Raw genomic sequence first — 19,573 nt, 5'->3', positions numbered from 1 at the left:
TAGTGATGCCGTTCGGGCTCACTAATGCCCCTGCGATATTTATGGATTTGATGAATCGGATCTTCAGACAGTATTTGGACCGGTTCGTAGTTGTGTTCATTGATGACATCTTAGTCTATTCAGGAGATGAGACCGAACATGCTGAGCACCTGAGATTAGTGTTGCAAATTTTGCGGGATAAGAAGTTATATGCTAAGTTCAGTAAGTGTGAGTTCTGGTTAAGAGAGGTTAGTTTCTTGGGTCATGTGGTATCCGCATCGGGTATTCAAGTTGACCCGAGCAAAATTTCAGCCATACTTAACTGGAAGCCTCCAAGAAATGTTACCGAAGTTCGGAGCTTCCTGGGGCTCGCCGGTTATTACCGACGATTTATAAAAGGGTTCTCGATGATAGCCACACCAATGACGAAGCTACTTCAAAAGGATGGTAAGTTCGAATGGACGGAGAAATGTCAGAAAAGCTTCGATCAATTGAAAACTCATTTGACTGAAGCTCCAATTTTAGTGCAACCCTAATCAGGCAAAGAGTTTGTCATTTATAGTGACGCATCCCTACTCGGGTTGGGTTGCGTATTGATGCAAGAAGGTCGAGTTGTGGCCTATGCGTCGAGACAATTGAAGCCACACGAGAGAAATTATCCAACCCATGATCTCGAACTAGCCGCCATCGTATTTGCTTTGAAAATATGGCGACATTATTTGTTTGGCGAAAAGTGCCATGTATTTTCGGATCACAAAAGTCTCAAATATTTGATAACTCAAAGAGACTTAAATCTGCGACAAAGACATTGGCTTGAGTTGTTGAAAGATTACGAGCTTGTCATTGATTACCACCCGGGAAAGGCTAATGTGGTTGCGGACGCCTTAAGCCAGAAATCGCTGTTTGCTTTACGAGCGATGAATGTACACTTGTCTGTTCTACCCGACAATGTGTTAGTAGCTGAATTAAAGGCCAAACCATTATTGATTCATCAAATTCGTGAAGCTCAGAAAGTCGACGATGAATTGGTTGCAAAACGGGCTGAATGTATTCCGAATATGGAATCCGAATTTCAAATTGATGATGACGATTGTTTGAGGTTCAGAAGTCGGTTGTGTGTTCCAAGAAATTCAGAACTCATTTCGATGATTCTGAACGAAGCTCATTGTAGCCGAATGTCAATTCACCCGGGGAGTGTGAAAATGTACAACGATTTGAAACGTCGGTTTTGGTGGCATGGTATGAAACGGGACATCTCCGACTTTGTTTCGAGATGTTTAATATGTCAACAAGTGAAAGCGGAACATCAAGTGCCTTCAGGATTACTTCAGCCGATCATGATACCCGAGTGGAAATGGGATCGAGTCACAATGGACTTTGTGTCCGGACTGCCCTTGTCAGCAAGCAAGAAGGATGCGATTTGGGTTGTTGTTGATAGACTGACTAAGTCGGCTCACTTTATCCCGTGCGTACGGATTTTTCATTGGATAAACTAGCCGAATTGTATGTTTCTCAGATTGTGAGATTACATGGAGTACCTATTTCTATCGTGTCGGATAGAGATCCGAGATTCACCTCACGATTTTGGAAGAAATTGCAAGAAGCTTTGGGTACCAAGCTGCATTTTAGCACCGCTTTTCATCCAGAAACCGATGGTCAATCCGAGTGGATAATTCAGATACTTGAAGATATGTTGAGATGTTGCATCCTCGAGTTTAGTGGTTCATGGGAATGGTATTTACCTTTGATTGAATTCGCTTACAACAATAGTTTTCAATCAAGTATTAATATGGCACCTTACGAGGCTTTGTACGGTCGTAAATGCCGTACACCATTGTTTTGGACCAAGCTCGGTGAAAGTAAAATTTTCGGAGTCGATTTGATTAAAGATGCCGAACAGAAAGTAAGGGTAATCCGTGAAAGTCTAAAGGCAGCCACGGATCGTCAGAAATTGTATGCGGATTTGAAACGAAAAGACATTGAATATCAGGTAGGAGATAAAGTGTTTCTTAAAGTTTCACCTTGGAAAAAGGTACTCAGATTTGGCCGAAAGGGCAAGTTGAGTCCGAGATTCATTGGGCCATACGAAATATCCGAACGAGTCGGTCCAGTTGCGGCGATTGATTTTACCCCCTGAACTTGAAAAGATTCACGACGTCTTTCATGTTTCGATGCTTCGACGCTATAGATCTGATCCTTCGCACATAATTAGCCCGTCGGAGGTTGAAATTCAAGCCGATATGAGTTATGAAGAAGAGCCGATGCGTATCCTAGCTCGTGAAGTGAAGGGGTTGCGAAACAAAAGGGTTCCGTTAGTAAAGGTGTTACGGCTCAAACACGGGATCGAGGAAGCTACTTGGGAAACCGAGAGCTCGATGAAAGAACGATACCCAAACCTATTTACCGGTAAGATTTTCGGGGACGAAAATTTCTTGAGTGGGGGAGAGTTGTGACAGCCCAAAATTGACCCTAGTCGGGAAGTGGTTTCGGGACCGCTAAACCGAGTCATAAAAATAATTAGCTGTCATATTTGATGCTTATTATATGTATATATGCATGTGTGAAAATTTCACATTTGAATTTTGTTTAATTGTAGGTGAATTTTAGTAAATAGAACTTATGTGAGAAAATTTTGAAATGTGATAGGTTAATTTATAAGGACCTATTAAAGCATGTAGTGAGAATAATGGCTTTGCATGTCAAATACTCCTTCTTTTATACATAGTGGCCGGCCATGATGGAGCATATATTAGAATATGTGGTAAATTTCCATGAAGTGGTCATTATTTTATGTAAAGGAAAGGAAATAATAAAAGAAATACTAAGGATAATAAAGGAAGTAAAAAAAAAGGGGTTATTACCTTGTTCTTCTTAGCCGTACAAGAAGAAGAAAAAGAGGGGGGGCAAAGGCATTCGGCCTTTTAAATGAAGAGGAGGTTAGTAAATTTTGTTAATCTTTCTTTTGAAATCTTAGTTGTTCAGGTTAATCATCACGTTTTTCTTACCTAGCCATACTAAAATTTCGAATTTAGAGTGTTGGATGGAACTTTCGGTTATGGTATGTGTGAGAAGAACTTGATTTTTTTCTTACCTTTAAGTTTTGACGGATAAAGAAACAAAAGATTGTTGATGAAAGAAATTAATGTGTTAAGAGATTATATGAAACTTATTCATGTTTATATATGTTATATGCATTGAAAATGGTTGATGATTTTGGATGTGATTAGATTGAATCGGCCATGGTATATCCATAAGTATGATTTATGCTTGTTATGTTACTCATGGTTAAAACGATTCGGCTATGGTTCATGTAAAAATAAAATATACATGTGAATTTAAAAGATGGTATGAACAAATGTGGAGTTTTGCTAGTTTAGGATTATTCGGCCAAGTGTTTATGTGGTGGAAATTAAGTGTTAAATGGAATGAAAATGATATTATATGGGGGTATGTATATTCGGCCATATGAGTAAATATATAGATGATGTTAAATTTGATTATGTATAATGGGCCATATAGAGTACACATGGTGATATTAACTTTAATTCTCTATAATTGATCAAGTGGATGATATTGGTTTATATGGTCAAATTTGAATTATGAATATGTACCTTGAAATAAAATGTTGCCGTATGCTTCTTTTGATATGAAACTATTAATGTTACGGGATATAAATAACTAGCAAGGTAATTAAACTAGTTGATTTATTTATTTAAGCTCAAGAACCTAAAGGAGAGGCGTCCAACAAGGGGAAATCGAAGGTCATCGAGTAGCCGACTCGGAATTATTTTACCCAACATAAAGTAAGTCATTAAGCATATAGTTTGTATTAATTTAAATGGTCATAACGTCTATGTAATGATGCTGAATGGAATGATAAATATATATATACATGTATGTATGTGGTGATGAAAGTGTTGAATGAAAAGAAAAGAGGTGAGATGTATTGAGTTGTTGATCTCGGCACTAAGAGTGCGGGTATAAACATTTATGATCATGAGATTGGCGCTAAGTGTGCGGGTTTAAATTGTACAGCACTAAGTGTGCGAGTTTGATTATGTAGCACTAAGTGTGCGAGTTTGATTATGTAGCACTAAGTGTGCGAGTTTGATTATATAGCACTAAGTGTGCAAGTTGATTATATAGCACTGAGTGTGCGGACTTAATATATACTTTTGAATCACTATGGACACTAAGTGTGAGACATTATTGAGTTGATCACGGACAGCGGATCGGGTAAGTACCTCGAGTTCGTGACTAATAAGCGCTATGTTTATATTTGAAGTTGAGCTTGGTAAGTTTGAACCTATGTGACAATTATAATTGAAGTCACGTACATAAGATTTATCATGGAATAGGTGAAAGGTCGTTTAGTTGTATGATTGTAACGAAAATAAAATGATGTATGAAAATGCCTCAAATATCCTATTGATTAGTATATGGAATGTGAATGCATGACTTGGTTGAGCTTGAACCGATAGGTTTGAGGAACTATGGTATGGTTCGGTATGGATGGAGTAACTAGCCTCGTTCCATTTTGCTTCCTCTTGTGATAATGTTATTAATGGATGGTAGTGCATTGCTTATGACTTACTGAGTTATATACTCACTCGGTGTTTCCTTGTCACCTATTTTAGGTTTCTTGGACTCGTCTCTTTTTGCGTGATCGGGCCGTCATCGGAGTCATCACACCGGCTAGCAACTTTTGGTATTTTCTTTTTAGTCGGTCTAGGAGAACATTTCGGCATGTATAGGCTAATATGTTTTGTTGAAATTTGGTATGTAAAATTTTAGCCATGCGAAAATGGCATAAATGTTCGGTTGGATTTGGTTTTATAACGTTAGGTCGTAAGTCTTGGTAATTCGATTTCTTTTTATGCCATATGTCATGGCTGATTAATTTTGGTGTTAAGATTCATGATATGGCAATAGTGTAGTAGGGAGATGTTTGACAATGATTAGCCTTTGGTATGGCTAGTCATGATTATAATTTTGTGATATGTATGATGAATTACTAGATAGATCAATGAGAAATCACGAAATGGGCATAGTTGCTTCAGTAACAGATGCTTGCAGCAGCAGTGACGTGGGATTGAAAAATCACAAAAATTAGTAGGAATGGAATTAAATAGTGAATAAATTATGGAATCGAATCTCGATGAGTCTATTTTCATATAGAAGTAACGAAACGATCATATGGACAGTATGTTAAGAGATATTCAGGTTCTCGTGAGACAGGGCCAGAACAGTTTCTGGGTTCCCTGTTCCGACTTTGGAAATTCATTATAAATTAACCAGAGATAATTAGGAGTCATGCCATATATTTATAGATTCCTCTCTGAGTCTAGTTTCTATAGAAACAAACGGCATCAGTATTGAAGCTTTGTGCAGGGAGTTATCCAAATCGTAATGCATGAAGGTCAGTGCAGTCGCACCCTGTAATAGGGGAGAATTTAACTAATAAACTGTACTAATTGGCCTGACCAAAAATTCTACAAAAATTCTACCATATAGGTATATGAGTCTAGTTCCAGGGAAAATTTACGGAACTGGATTTTGAGTTTCAGAACTCAAGATATGATTTTTAAAGCGACTAGTACGCAGATTGGCAGCTTGTCTGGGAAATGTCAAATAAGTGGTTTGAAGTCTGTTAACACCTCGTGTTCGACTCCGGCGACGGTCTTGGGTTCGGGGTGTTACACTTTCCGACTAGGGTCAATTTAGGGCTGTCACAATCCGGGCTAAGACCCGAAGGCATTTGTGCGAGTTGCTATATCCGGCTAAATCCCGAGGATACTTGGGTTTGGAAGCGAGCGATATTGCTGTAATAATTTCAATTAATACGCTCATAAAATACAAACGATAAGGTATGTTTCGTATATGCATCGGAAAGGTTGATTCCTTTCAAATAGTACTCGCTCAATTGATTAACGAGCTTCCGGCATCTAGTTAGGTTTGATACCCTGTGTATGAATATATTGGTTGAAGCGTGAAGAAATTATGATTTTGAGAATGTGCATATATGAAATTATTCATTTAGTCATATGAACGCTATACTTTAGTCGTAAATAATTTCGTTACTCAAAACTTACTAAGCATTAAATGCTTATTCCATTTCTTTAATTCTCTGTTTTATAGATTTTTGTTCGTCAGCTATCGGACTCGGGATTGTCGAAGTTGAAGTCGTCCACACTATCTAAGCCCTTTTGGTACTCTTTTAGTTAAACGTTGATAATGGCATGTATAGGACTAACCTTTGTTGTTAATCAAGTACCTTTGGTAATGTGTATATATTCGGATAGCCATGCGAAAATGGCTTAAATATTTTGAGCATAGTAGTAAAATCATTTTGTATATATATGGTTATTGAGAGGTGTGGAAATGCTTGGCAATGATTAGCCATTGGAATGGTTAATGACGATCATATTTGGTGCTATGCATGTCAAATGGCTAGTTGAATCATGGAAACTATGAAATAGGTGAAATTTACCTTAAAATAGATGCTGACAGCAGCAGTGATGTGAGTTTGAAAATTCACTAAAAATAGTAGGAATGTAATTAAATAATGAATAAATTTTAATCGAACCTTGATGAGTCTATTTTCATATGGAAGAAGTGAAACGACCATATGAGCTGTATTTTATGAGATGTTTAAGTTTTCGTGAAACAGGGCCAGAATGGTTACTGGATCCCCTGTTCTGACTTTGGAAATTTACCATAAATTAACCAGTAATAATTAGAAGTCATGCTTTATATTTACAGATTCCTTTTTTAGTCTAGTTTCATTAGAAACAAACGGTATATGTATTGAAGCCCTGTACAGGGAGATATCTAAGTCGTAATGCATGAAGGTCAGAGTAGTCGAACCCTGAAACAGGGAAGACTTTAAATAATAAACTGTACTAATTGGCCTGACTAAAAATTCTAGAAAAAAATTTGTAGATGGATATGTGAGTCTAGTTTCAGGGAAAATTTATAGAATCAGTTTTCGAGTTTTGAAACTCGAGATATGATTTTTAAGGTGACAGTGACGCAGTTAGCCAGCTTGTCTGGAAATTTTAAAATGAACTGTGTAAATAAATGAATTAAGTTCGTTAACACCTCGTGTTTGACTCCGGCAACGGTCTCGGGTGCGGGGCGTTACATATTATGTCTTAAATGATGGTTAACATTCATTTTAAATTTATAAATGATGTATTATCATGAGATAATAAACGCTTATTGTGGTTGATTTCATTTTAGAAATTGTGCTCGTTTTAGCATTGGTTGGAATTTGTATGGAAATAGGCAAGTAAGGGTGGCAATGAGGCTTCGTAAATAGCCTTATATTGTCCACATGGGTAGGCACACGGGATGTGTCTAGGCCGTGTGTGGCACACGGTCTACCCCATGGGCGTGTAGTTCGGCCTTGTGTCCCCATACATGTAAAAATTTCAAGTCAGCATGCATGGTAATAAACACATGGGCAGAGACACAACCATGTGTCTCAGCCGTGTGGAGGACACGGCCCAGCACACGGGCGTGTGCCTTGGCCGTGTGACATTATGAGCTTGCTTACATCAGAAACATAATGTCCATGTTTTTGTATACGGGCTAGGACATGGGTGTGTCATGGCCGTTTGAGGGACACGGGCCAATGACACGGGCGTGTGTCTAGCCATGTGAAAACCCCTGTAAGTGTGAATTAGAAATTAATTCTACATGGGTGTGGGACATGGGCATGTCCCAGGGTGCTTAGACCGTGTGAGCCACACGGGTCGCCAGCACAACCATGTCAAAATGGTTACACGGGCGTGTTACTCTTCCACATAGGCGTGTGCCTTGTTTTAAAGGAAAATTTATTAAGGTTGGTTTAAGGACCCGGAATTGCTCCAAATAGCTTTCAATGATCAATTCGGGGCTCGTAGGCCCATAATAAGAAGTTTAAGGTAGATATTGAAAAAATTTTAAGTTTGAACCGAGTCTCAGTTACTCGAGATTGGTTGTAGGCATGAGATCACGTTAGGTAATGCCTTGTACTCCTCCCTGGCGTGGGTTACGGGTATAGGGTGTTACATTGGCGCTTAGTGCGCTTAACCTCCTCAATGATCTTTACCTTTTGACCAAGGCAGAAAAAGGTCGCTCCCTCTACGGAGCTATCAGAACCCTCAAGTTATCCCTAAGGCCATCTTTAAAGTGGACACATCGCTCGTAGTCAGATGCCACCATACCCAGCGCATAGCGGCCCAGTCTCAGAAACTCGGCCTCATACTTGGTCACTGTTTGATCTTCCTGTGTCAGATTCAAAAACTCCCTACGGGCGTCCACATAACTGGTTCCCACATATTTCCCCTCGAAGGCGATCTTAAAGAACTCCCAGGTCAGACGTTCGGGATGAGTGCCCTCCTTAATAGTAGGCCACCACTGATAACCTCATCCCTCAACAGTGAGACTGCACTTAAATTTATGCTCGGGGGTGCAATCCAGGTTATCCGTAATCCTCTCCCTACCTCAATCCAGTATTCAACCACATTAGGGGCAACCCCAGTGACACCCCTGAAGAGCTCAACTCCATTAGACTAGAGTATTTCTGTAACCAGCCTTCGGCTCCTAGATCTAGTATTGGGTCCAGTGACCCTCTCTAATATCCTTAGCATAGCATCGGACAATGCATCGTCCCCAGCCATGCGATCTTGAGACCCAGTCTCAATAGCGGGTGACACTGGCGTCTCACTCGTGTCCAAATTAAGCATGCTGCTAGATGATAAGGAATCAGTTTGAGCCCCTCTAAGGCCTCTTCCACAGCCTCTAGTACCCCGTCCAAAAATACCTTGTGCGCTCATGTCTAGTTGGATTTATCTATATTACGAATTTTATGAATCAGTTACGGTTTTAGTATTTATTAGCAGATGTTTTATGTAACAGTTTCAGTAATTCAGAGTGATTTTCATGAATCGCAGTCTCTATCTGTTTTGCTACAGTCTCAATATACACTATCTAGAGTGTTTTCATAGTTTACTATCTATAGTAGTTTCAGAATATACTATCTACAGTAATTTCAGTTTAAACTTGTCACAGTTTCAGAAAACTTACAGGATCAGCGCTGGAGACTTGGTGTACCACACACTAAGTTAAATCATTTCAAATCATTTGAAAATCAATTATTAAAACCCAAATTTTAAAACCTAAATCTACAGCGCAGTTTTGAAATCGGACTCTGATACCACTAAACGCAATACCCCAAACCTGTCCTAGGCGTTACGGCCGAATCTAGCGATGTCACATGGAATGGAATTTTGAAGTCGAATTACCAAGTCAAAACCCGTTTTCTTGAATATCTTCTGTGTTATCTCACGTCAAAATCAAAATTGTTTTCTCGTTAATTTCATTTGTTCAAAATTGATTTTTGCAGCGGAAGCTTTTAAAACCCTGACATTTGAGGAAAACTAATCGCTTTTAGTAAAATTGTCATTTTTAATAAAACCAAGTTTATGTTGCATTTGCAGTTTCACAATCTGAAGTAAAAACAAACAATCCAAAAGTCTAATTTACATAAAAATTACCTAGAAAATAATTAAGAAATAAATACCATAACTGAAATTAAAATGGTTTAAAATACGTATGGCCACCGTCGAGTCCTTCGCTGTACTGATCCGTCAAGTTTGAGTATTACCTGTGCACATTAAACAAAAGGGTGAGTTTACGTAAACTCGGTGTGTAATCCCTGCAGAAAACATGCATACAGTCAATTAGCAGTAAATAGTCAAATGCAATCTGTGCCTAAGCCCATTACAGTCCCAGTAGTAGTTTGGGCCATAGCCCAACTCAATTTCAATATTCAGTATCAGTTATGCACTAGCGTCGCAGCCCATCACAGTAATAGTCATGCATACAGTAATCAGTAACAAAGTCTTACCCAACCAGCCTCTACAAGCCATCTCCGTCCAACCTTACACTTCATGTGGGGATTAAATCAACCCACCCATCCCTACACTCTAGGTAGCACCAAATGCGACACATAAACAGTAATTTGCAGCTGAGCTGCCAAATATTAGGCTTAAAGCCTTTCAGTACACTTCCACCAAATAATATCATCCCACCCCGATGCAATGCAACATATAATGGAATGTCATGCTATCATAGATCTATCAGATACAGTTCAGTATACATGCTTATATATATAACATGCTCAATATATAATTCACTTAATCAATTTCACACAGATAAGAGCCTAAGTAGTGCTTACCGACCCTACAGAAGGTTCACAGTCAACTTAGGCAACCTGTGACACCCCTAATTTGACCCTAGTCGGGAAGTGGTTTCGGGACCACTAAACCGAGTCATAAAAATAATTAACCGTCATAATTGATGCTCATTATATGTACATGTGCATGTGTGAAAATTTCATGTTTGAATTTTGTTAATTGTAAGTGAATTTTTATCAAATAGGAACAATAAAATAAGGAGTATGGGTAATAAAGAAATGGAAAAAAAAGAAAGAATGTGTGTGATTGTTTCTCCCCCCTCCCCATTGCCGTGAATGTAAGAAAGAAAACAAAAAAAAAAGTGTCCATCTTTTTTCATTTCTCTTGGCCGAATGTTCTAAGGAGGAAAGGAAACAAGTTGTGTTCTTTGGTTCTTCTTGGCCGAATTGAGAGGAGGAGGGAAGAAGCTAGGCATTCGGTCTTCTACTTGCTTAATTAAGGTAAGTTTTAGGTAAATTCTTTGAGATTTTATGAAATTTTAGTTGATGGATAGGTCTTTGATTGAGCCCATGTGTGAATTTTGATCCTTGTGGTGATTTGGGCATGCAGTTAAGGTAGGAAACTTAGAAGATGATTTCTATTCCTTATGTTTTATGAGTTGGGAGCTTAAATTGAAGATGAATAAGGGAATATGTGTATAGAGGTTTTAGTAGTATGGAAATTCGGTTATGAGAGTGTGTGTGTGGTCACTTGCCGAATGTGGGTGTCAAGGTTAGTAGGTTGGCTTAATTCTTGTATTAGAAATCTATTTGAGAAATTAGATAGGCTTTGAATGGTTGAAGTAATGAAATTAGAAACTCATGAACTTGATTTAAATATTTTAAATTTATGGTAGTTAAATGGAATAGAAAGGATCTATTCGGCCATGGAGGTTAAACACATTGTTAAATTGTTGAATATATGCTTTGGTTGTTAATGAATATTCGGTCTTGGTATGAATCTCATTAATAACATTTAGTTATTAGATTTGGTATAAAATACTTATTGAAATGGTGGAATTGGATGACTTACTTATGGATTTTAGTTATGAGAGTCTTTTGTAAGTAGAGCTAGAGGGTTTAAAGGGTGGTGTTTTAAAATAAACATGTATATGGACCCTATGTATGTACCTTGTAATTTTATTGTAAACTTTTGGTCTAACTTGTGTCATATTAATTGCTAAAATACTAGCTTGTGTGGAAAATTTTGTGTATGTTTTTATGTGCCGAATGTGAGTTAAAAAAATGGAGCTCACTATGTGTATCATGGTCAACCTTTGATAACTAATATGTCTTGATTCGTAAATTGAGTTAAAAGATTATATATGTTCGATCTAGCCTAAGCTACGCTTGACTTGTAACATAGTAATGATTGACTGAACGTATATGTGTGAGATAGTGAGGATAATTGTATTTCTTGCTTTGATTAAGTGAAGTATATGAAGTTGATATACTTAATTTACTCAATTAAGCTCAAGAGCTTAGAGGACCAAAGTTGGAGAAAGGAAAGGAAAAAGTGATCGAATAGCCGCCGAAATCGTTCAACAACATCCGAGGTAAGTTTTAAGTGATTAAACATTGAGTAAATTCAATTATAATAGGACATGATGAGTTTATTTAATAATATATGATGTGGCCATGATATGTTCTAAGCTCAAATGGTAAGTTCTTAAGTGTTTGAGCTTGGGAATTTAAGGGTAATTTGAAATAGTCTGCTTAGGACAGCAGCAGTAACGTGACTTTAGAAAATCACCATAAATTTATGGATTTGAATTAGAGGCTGAATGAGACATGAAATTAAAGCTTAATGAGTCTAGTTTCTTATAAAAGAAACCATGTAAGCAAAGGAATTTCCGATAATGAGATACTTAAAGTTGTGTGAGACAGCGCAGAATGACACTGTAATCCTCTGTTCTGTCTTTAGAAAATCATTATAAATTGTACGAAAATGGTTATAAGATAAAATTTATATGCTTAGACTCCTTAATGATCTAGTTTCAAATGAAATCAAATACAACACATTTTGAATTCTGTAAAATGAGAAATTTGATTCGTAGTGAAGAGTGGTCAGATTAGTCAAACAGTGAAATAGTGGAAACTTTAAGAAAAATCTGGTATTGATTGGCCAAACCTAAAATTCTGGAAATTTTATGGATGGAAGATATACGAGTCTATATTCAGGAAAAATTAACATAAAGTGATTTAGAGTTTTGTAGCTCCAGTTATAAATAATTTAGTGACTATTGCTCAGGAAAAACAGCTTGTGCTGAATTTGAGATTGCGTTGTAAACCTTGATAAACTTGTTTTAGTTGCTCATAAGCTATTGATTAAACCCATACGTGAATTCTAAATTGTGATATTGGAAAATGATAGATGTAGATTCAGCCAAGACAGTGTGTATACGTGAAAGTGTATATATATGTGATAAGGCCTAACGGCCGATGTGATGAATGTGAAAGTGTATATATATGTGATAAGGCCTAATGGCCGATGTGATGAATGCGAAAGTGTATATATATGTGATAAGGCCTAATGGCCGATGTGATGAATGTGAAGGTGCATATATATGTGATAAGGCCTAATGGCCGATGTGATGAATGTGAAAGTGTATATATATGTGATAAGGCCTAATGGCCGATGTGATGAATGTGAAAGTGTATATATGTGATAAGGCCTAATGGCCGATGTGATGAATGTGAAGGTGTATATATGTGGTAAGGCCTAATGGCCGATGTGATGAATGCGAAAGTGTATATATGTGATAAGGCCTAATGGCCGATGTGATGAATGTGAAAGTGTATATATGTGACAGGGCCGAGTGGCCAACGTGATGGATGTGAAAGTGTATAAATGTGATAAGTCCCGAAGGGCATTTGTGTCAGTACTATATCCGGGTTAAAACCCCGCAGGCTTTATGCGAGAATATTATCACTGATTAATGTCCGTAAGCTTCGTGCTCATACTATATCCGAGCTCTAAAGAACCGATGACTACGCGTGGGGATTTTGTCCAGGTAAGACCCGATAACTTCGTGTGGAGATTATGTCCGGGTAAGACTTCGTAATAAGAATTGCTTATAAATATATTCAATGCGAAAGGTTAAACAGGTATGTACTCCAAGTTTATATGTGAGCTTGATTTGCACTAAATCATAAGGTAGCTATGTGATGCATACGAGAGCAATCTATGAGACTATTCCTATGATTATGTGACATCGGATCAGTGTGAGAGGTTATGTGAAATCATACGATATATCTATGTCACATGAGCTCACTTTTATGTGAAAGTTTATCTGCCTATTGTATATGATGAGATGTGCATATTCGGTAAAGGGATGGTATGCCCGAAGGAAGAGTGAAATAAAAATACGAACAACTATGTTATAATTTGATTGTTATCTGTTGACACTGCTTAAAACTTACTAAGCATTGTAATGCTTACTCCGTTTACTCTGTTTCCTCTGTTTTATAGATCTCATTGCGAAGCTACAGGCTCGGGGATCATCAGCAACTAGTCACACTATCACTATCCATTGTTTGGTACTGCTACATTTTGGATTATCTTATGGCATGTATAGAATAGACTAGTAGTGAGAGGATATTTTGGTTAATGTATATAAGCCATGCGAAAATGGCATCTTTTGAATGTTTACTTAGAGAAGTTTAAATTTTATCCCTGGCTGTGCTTAGTACTTATTTAAATGAATGATCTTTATTTCAAGAAAAAGTTCAAAATCTTACTGTTCTGACATGAGTTACAAGTCCGGTAATGCCCCTTACCTATTCCGGCGACGGTTACGGGATAGGGGTGTTACACAACCCATACAACCTTAACAACATTTCTGTAAAAATGAGCTCACACGTCCATGTGGTCTGCCCGTGTGGGCTCACACGCCTGTGTGGCCCAGATGCCCAGGTTGGCCTTGGCCCGTCTGGATCAAACGGCCTGGCCCAAATTTCCACATGAACATATGGACTACCCATGTGGGCCTACACGCCTGTATGGCCCACACGACCCATATTAGTCTAGCCCGTGTGTCGCACACGGCCTACCTAGCCATCACACGGTCGTTTCTTGCGCACACGGCCTGGCCTCATCGATCGTACGCCCATGTCCTATCACACGGCCTACCACAAGGGTGACCACACACCCATGTAGCATCATTAGTGGGGCTTTTTGCTTTCTTCGAAACCTCATTTTCTATGTTTTTGGGTGCACACCTGGTATCAATTTGCTGCGAAACCACTCCTAAACTTTCCCGAACCTATATTCGACAACCCAAAGCTCAGAATCATAATTAATTCATAGTTTAACCACAACCACAAAATCAACACAATTCCTATCAAATAGCCAACACTTACCCCAACGCTCCTAGACGATTACGATTATGAAACAGTATAAGGGAAACCCCGTTCTACATGATTCTCTACTGCCAAAACAAAAGACATAAACTTCCAGCCGCTAATTCAGAAATCAAACCATAGTTCACTTAAGCCACTTACTTGCAAATAGTGGAACAACGAAGGAATTCTAACAAGTAACAACCGAACGAGGCCGAATTGCGAGACACAACAATCGAAATCAAAAAACAAAAAGTAAGGAAGAGGAATCTAACGTCGGTTTCTTTTCTTGGAAAGAGAGGAAAAATTGGAAAAAAGAAAATTAAAAAGATAATTAGAATTAACTATCCCAATCCCTCAAATCTCTCCCCATTATTTCACTAACAAACTACATCCTCAAGCTTTCTGTTTGACCAAAATTCTCCTGGTCAACCGACTAAAAATAAACTCCCACGCTTGCGAAGGGATTCGAAATCAGGATCTCCAACCCAACAACACACATCTTAACCACCAGACAAGCAGGCCTATTCTGATATGGCTTTACAAATAATTTAATATAAGCCCACTGAATAGAGATAGGGCTTATATTAGAAAAACACCAAAAAGTTGCCAAATGCAAGCCTTGAACTTGGGACCTCTCAAACACTCACAGAACACTTAACCACTAAAGTAGATACACAGTTGTGTCACATTTTAACAGAAATGAAAATAAAATTTTGGGGCATTACATGTTTATAATCTTACCTTGATATATTCCATATGTTAGGCAAAATTTGAACAAGCACTTAACATATATTTAGCTACCATAGCATGACATTACAAGTATATCAAAACAACCATTACTAGCCATTCCAATGACTAGATTACAAACATCCTTTTCAGGCCACTAATGGTCAAGTTGTCCTATACCTGCCAATATGCCAAAATGATTCTACTATATGTATACCCCAAAATAACTAGTTTTGTAACAGTCTGATTTTAGCTATATCAGAATAATGGTTTGGGAACCACAAAATCAATGTTTGAAAATTAATTTTAATATTATTTTTAGTATTGATAACATGTGATTATATATGTGTGAAAGTTCCATGAAATAATTTTAGTGTTTGAATGCTTAATTTGATAAAAAAAAAGCTAAATTGCTTAAAATGGAAAAGTGGCATTTTACATGTTAAATGTGTTTAATTGCTATGGTTGATTAAATGTGAAGTCCTTATGTTGTGAGTAGACCATTGATAGTGGGAATGGACATAAGTGGCCTTATATTTGATGATTAAATGGTTTAATAACCAAGGGTAAAATGGTAAACTATGTATTAATGATAAATAAATAAAAAGCATTTTTATCCTTATTTCTCTACTGAATAACAAAAGAAATAAAGCCATGGGAGAACATTTGGATTCGGTACACATTTGATCTTGATTGAGGTATGTTTCAAGCTCGATTTTTGATGGTTTTTACGTTTTTGTGATTTTTGCTTTGAGTACTAGCTAGCTCGTGCCCTAATTTTTGAGTTTGTTGGTGATTTTTTAAAATACCATTGATGAATGTTTGAGATTTTGGATGATTGATGATGAAATATGAAAGCTTAAGTGATGTTAAGTGATTTTAGCTAAAAAAGCATTTTAAGGATTAAAATGTGAAAATTGTAATTTGAGGGGTTGAAATGTGAAATGAATATGAAATATGGGTTGCTAGGGGCACTATGGCAATTTAGCCAAGCATGGTTTTTTTCAAAATTAGTGTATTTTGTGTTTTTGTGAAATAAGGACTAAATTGAATAAATGTGAAACTTTTAGGGCTAAAGTGTAAAAATTCCCAAATAAGTATTTTTTGATGAAATTGAATGAATAGGTGATTAAATGAACTAAATTTGAATTCACACAGTTCAAGAAAGAAAGAAATCGGATTTAGATCAGGGGAAATCGAAAGTTGTCGAGTAGTCGATCCGATCCGTTCATCGTATATACGAGGTAAGTTCATATGCAAATAAATACCTTTAAATTGATTTATAAATGTTTATTTGTCATTGAATTGCTATGAATGTTGAACGAGCAAATACAAGCAAGAATCGACGAAGTTATGACATCCGAAAGTCCCGTATAAACCTTAGGAATAGTAGAGGATACGAATGTCATGACATTAGGATTACCAAGATGTGATTACATGTAAGATCATGTCTGGGAAATTGGCATTGTATTGTGATTACGTGTAAGACCATGTCTCGGACATTGGCATCGTTTGTGATTTCGTGTAAGACCATGTCTGGGACATTGGCATCGGTATGTGATAACATGTAAGACCATATCTAGGATATGACATTGTACGAGCTATATATGATTTCTGAGTATCTTTAACTATTCCGAAGGGTTTAATGGGAAAAGTCAAGTTGAGAAAGAATATGTGAATGAGTTAAGTGATTCAGGTACGTACAAGATCCATACAAGTATTGAAAGGGAAGTATTTGATGAATTCACATGTGACATTGAATATGTATACATTGGGATAGGTTTGTGAACTTATATGTTCTTATTCATAGTTTGCTTATTTGATGGAAATGATGTTGATTCATGTGGTAATTTTATTTGTATATGGCTTACTAAGCTTTTGAAGCTTACTTTGTCTATTCCTTCCCTATTTGATAGATTATCGAAGCTAGCTCGGACATCAGGGATCATCAGGAATCGTCATCACACTATCGACTTCTAATTGGTATTTTTGGATGCTTTGTAAATATGGTATATGCCATGTATAGGCTAGTGATGTGATGATATGTTTTGAGTTATGATATTAGCCATGAGATTTGGCTTGTAAATGTTGGTGTGTATTTGGCCATATAAGTTGGCTTAATTCATAAGTTTGATAAGTGATCTAAGATACATATAATGCCTTATGTTTTGGCAAGTTTAATATGGTTCATGTGTTGGCTAGATGGTTAATTGATTTGGCTAATTATCAATGATGTATCATGGTTCAGAAATGGCATGTTGTGGCTTAGTTTTAAGATGATGAATTGATATATTTTGTGGCATGAATTAGTTGATAAAATGATGAGAATAATGCATAAGTAAGATAGTTGAAATTGTTGATAATGACATATTGTTTTGGTATGTTTATGGTTATGATTTGAGTAGTGAAATGGTTGAAGATGAGATGGCATGATTTGTATATGAATTGGCATGTTCTGGTTGCCTATAAGTGATTTGAAATGGTATGTAAAGTTGTGGTTTAGGTATGCTTGAGGAGGATGAGAAATGTGACTTAAACCAAGCCTAATTTCGCCTCACACGGTTGAGCACACGAGTGTGTGTCTTGACCGTGTGCCTGCTGTAACTTAGTTAAAACAAGTCAGAGAGTTACACGGCTTAGACACACGATCGTGTCTGCTAGCTGTGTGTAGAACACGGGCTAGTACATGGGCGTGTGGTAGGCCGTGTGACCCAAGTCAGTATACCCTCCAGATATCACACGGTCATGGCATACGGGCGTGTCTTCGACCGTGTGATGCAAGCCAGTATGTATGCCTTGTTTTCACATGGCCTGTGACACGAGCGTGTCTGGTGGCCGTGTCAGGCACACTGCCTGTTCACACAGGCATGTGAACTTTGTATGCATGAAAATTTTATGAGTTTCCCAAAGTTTTTAAATGTTATCAATTTAGTCCCGAACCTATTTCAAGCATGTTTTAAGGTCTCGTAGAGCCTTATAAGGGACAATATGATTATGTCTGATTGATGTTTACGTGATTATGGATTTATGTATGAGAATGGATGTTGTATGTTGTGATTTGGTTGGTAATGCCTAGTAACCCTATTCTGGGGACGGATACGGGTTAGGGGTGTTACAAGTTGATAGTGTGACGATGCTCTAATGATCTCCAACCTTCGCGAGCTTCTGAGCACTATAAAATAGGTAAAATAAAATGGAGTAAGCATTAAATGCTTAGTAAGTTTGTATAATGGAAACTAAACTTACCAAACTCGTTTATTAAATCTAAGCATACAATATCATGTTTTTCCATCCATTAGCAAAATTGCCGAAACACAAGCATTCAATCAAACATGTTAGTCACCAAAATCTTCATATCATTCAAGTAAACATAGATGAGCTCATCATGCAATATTCTTTCAAGTCATTATCATTTCATCTCAAAATTCTGATACCATGTCAAGAGTTGTGTCCGTTGCATTATTGAAATTTCGATGGATGCTCAAATAGTACATCGAGGTGTACGATTCAATAATCTGTCAATTTCTTATCCAAGGGTACCTATTAGGGCACTAAATCAAGGAACACACTCTCGAGCCACATATCATATAATAGGATTATCAGTCCAGGCTAAATCCTTTATATAACAAATGTTCAAAAGGGCTCAATTAGGATTACTAGTCCAAGCTAAACCCTAACCCTAATCATAACGTATACTCGAGAGGTATTGCATTAGGATTACCCGTCTAAGGTAAATCCTTTCTATAATGAGGTCAATAGGATTACTCATCCGAGCTAAATATCGTCCGCAACAAATACAGGACCTTATCCATCTCGGGAAAGCACATATATTCTTTGGAATTCAATATTCAATTGGGACTTAACCCCTTTTTCACCATTTCAAGCATGTATTAAATTGTCCATTATAGCATTCAAGTAATGCATTCCAATATAAGTCACATTACATATAATCATAACATTCAATTAACATAATTACATACTCGATCAAGTTATAGGAACTTACCTCGACACTTGTTCGCGTAAATAATCTACTAATCCGAAACCTTTTCTTTTCCTTGGTCTATCCTTGAATGTCAGTTGTCTGGATCTATATAAATAGCTTTAATCATCAATTTCTCATATTTCATACTCATTTGGACTCAATTTACGTCTTAGGAAAAATTACGATTTTGCCCCTAACTTTTTCATAAATTCTAATTTCGTCCCTAGGCTCGGAAAATAAAATTTGTGCAATTTACTCCCCATACCAAGTCTAACCTAAACCCATTACAAAATTTACAGCACATGTATTCATAAAAATTC

This window comes from Gossypium hirsutum, chromosome A01 (assembly GCF_007990345.1).
Source record: "Gossypium hirsutum isolate 1008001.06 chromosome A01, Gossypium_hirsutum_v2.1, whole genome shotgun sequence".
NCBI classification, from domain to species: Eukaryota; Viridiplantae; Streptophyta; class Magnoliopsida; order Malvales; family Malvaceae; genus Gossypium; species Gossypium hirsutum.
This window is presented reverse-complemented; position numbering follows the sequence as displayed.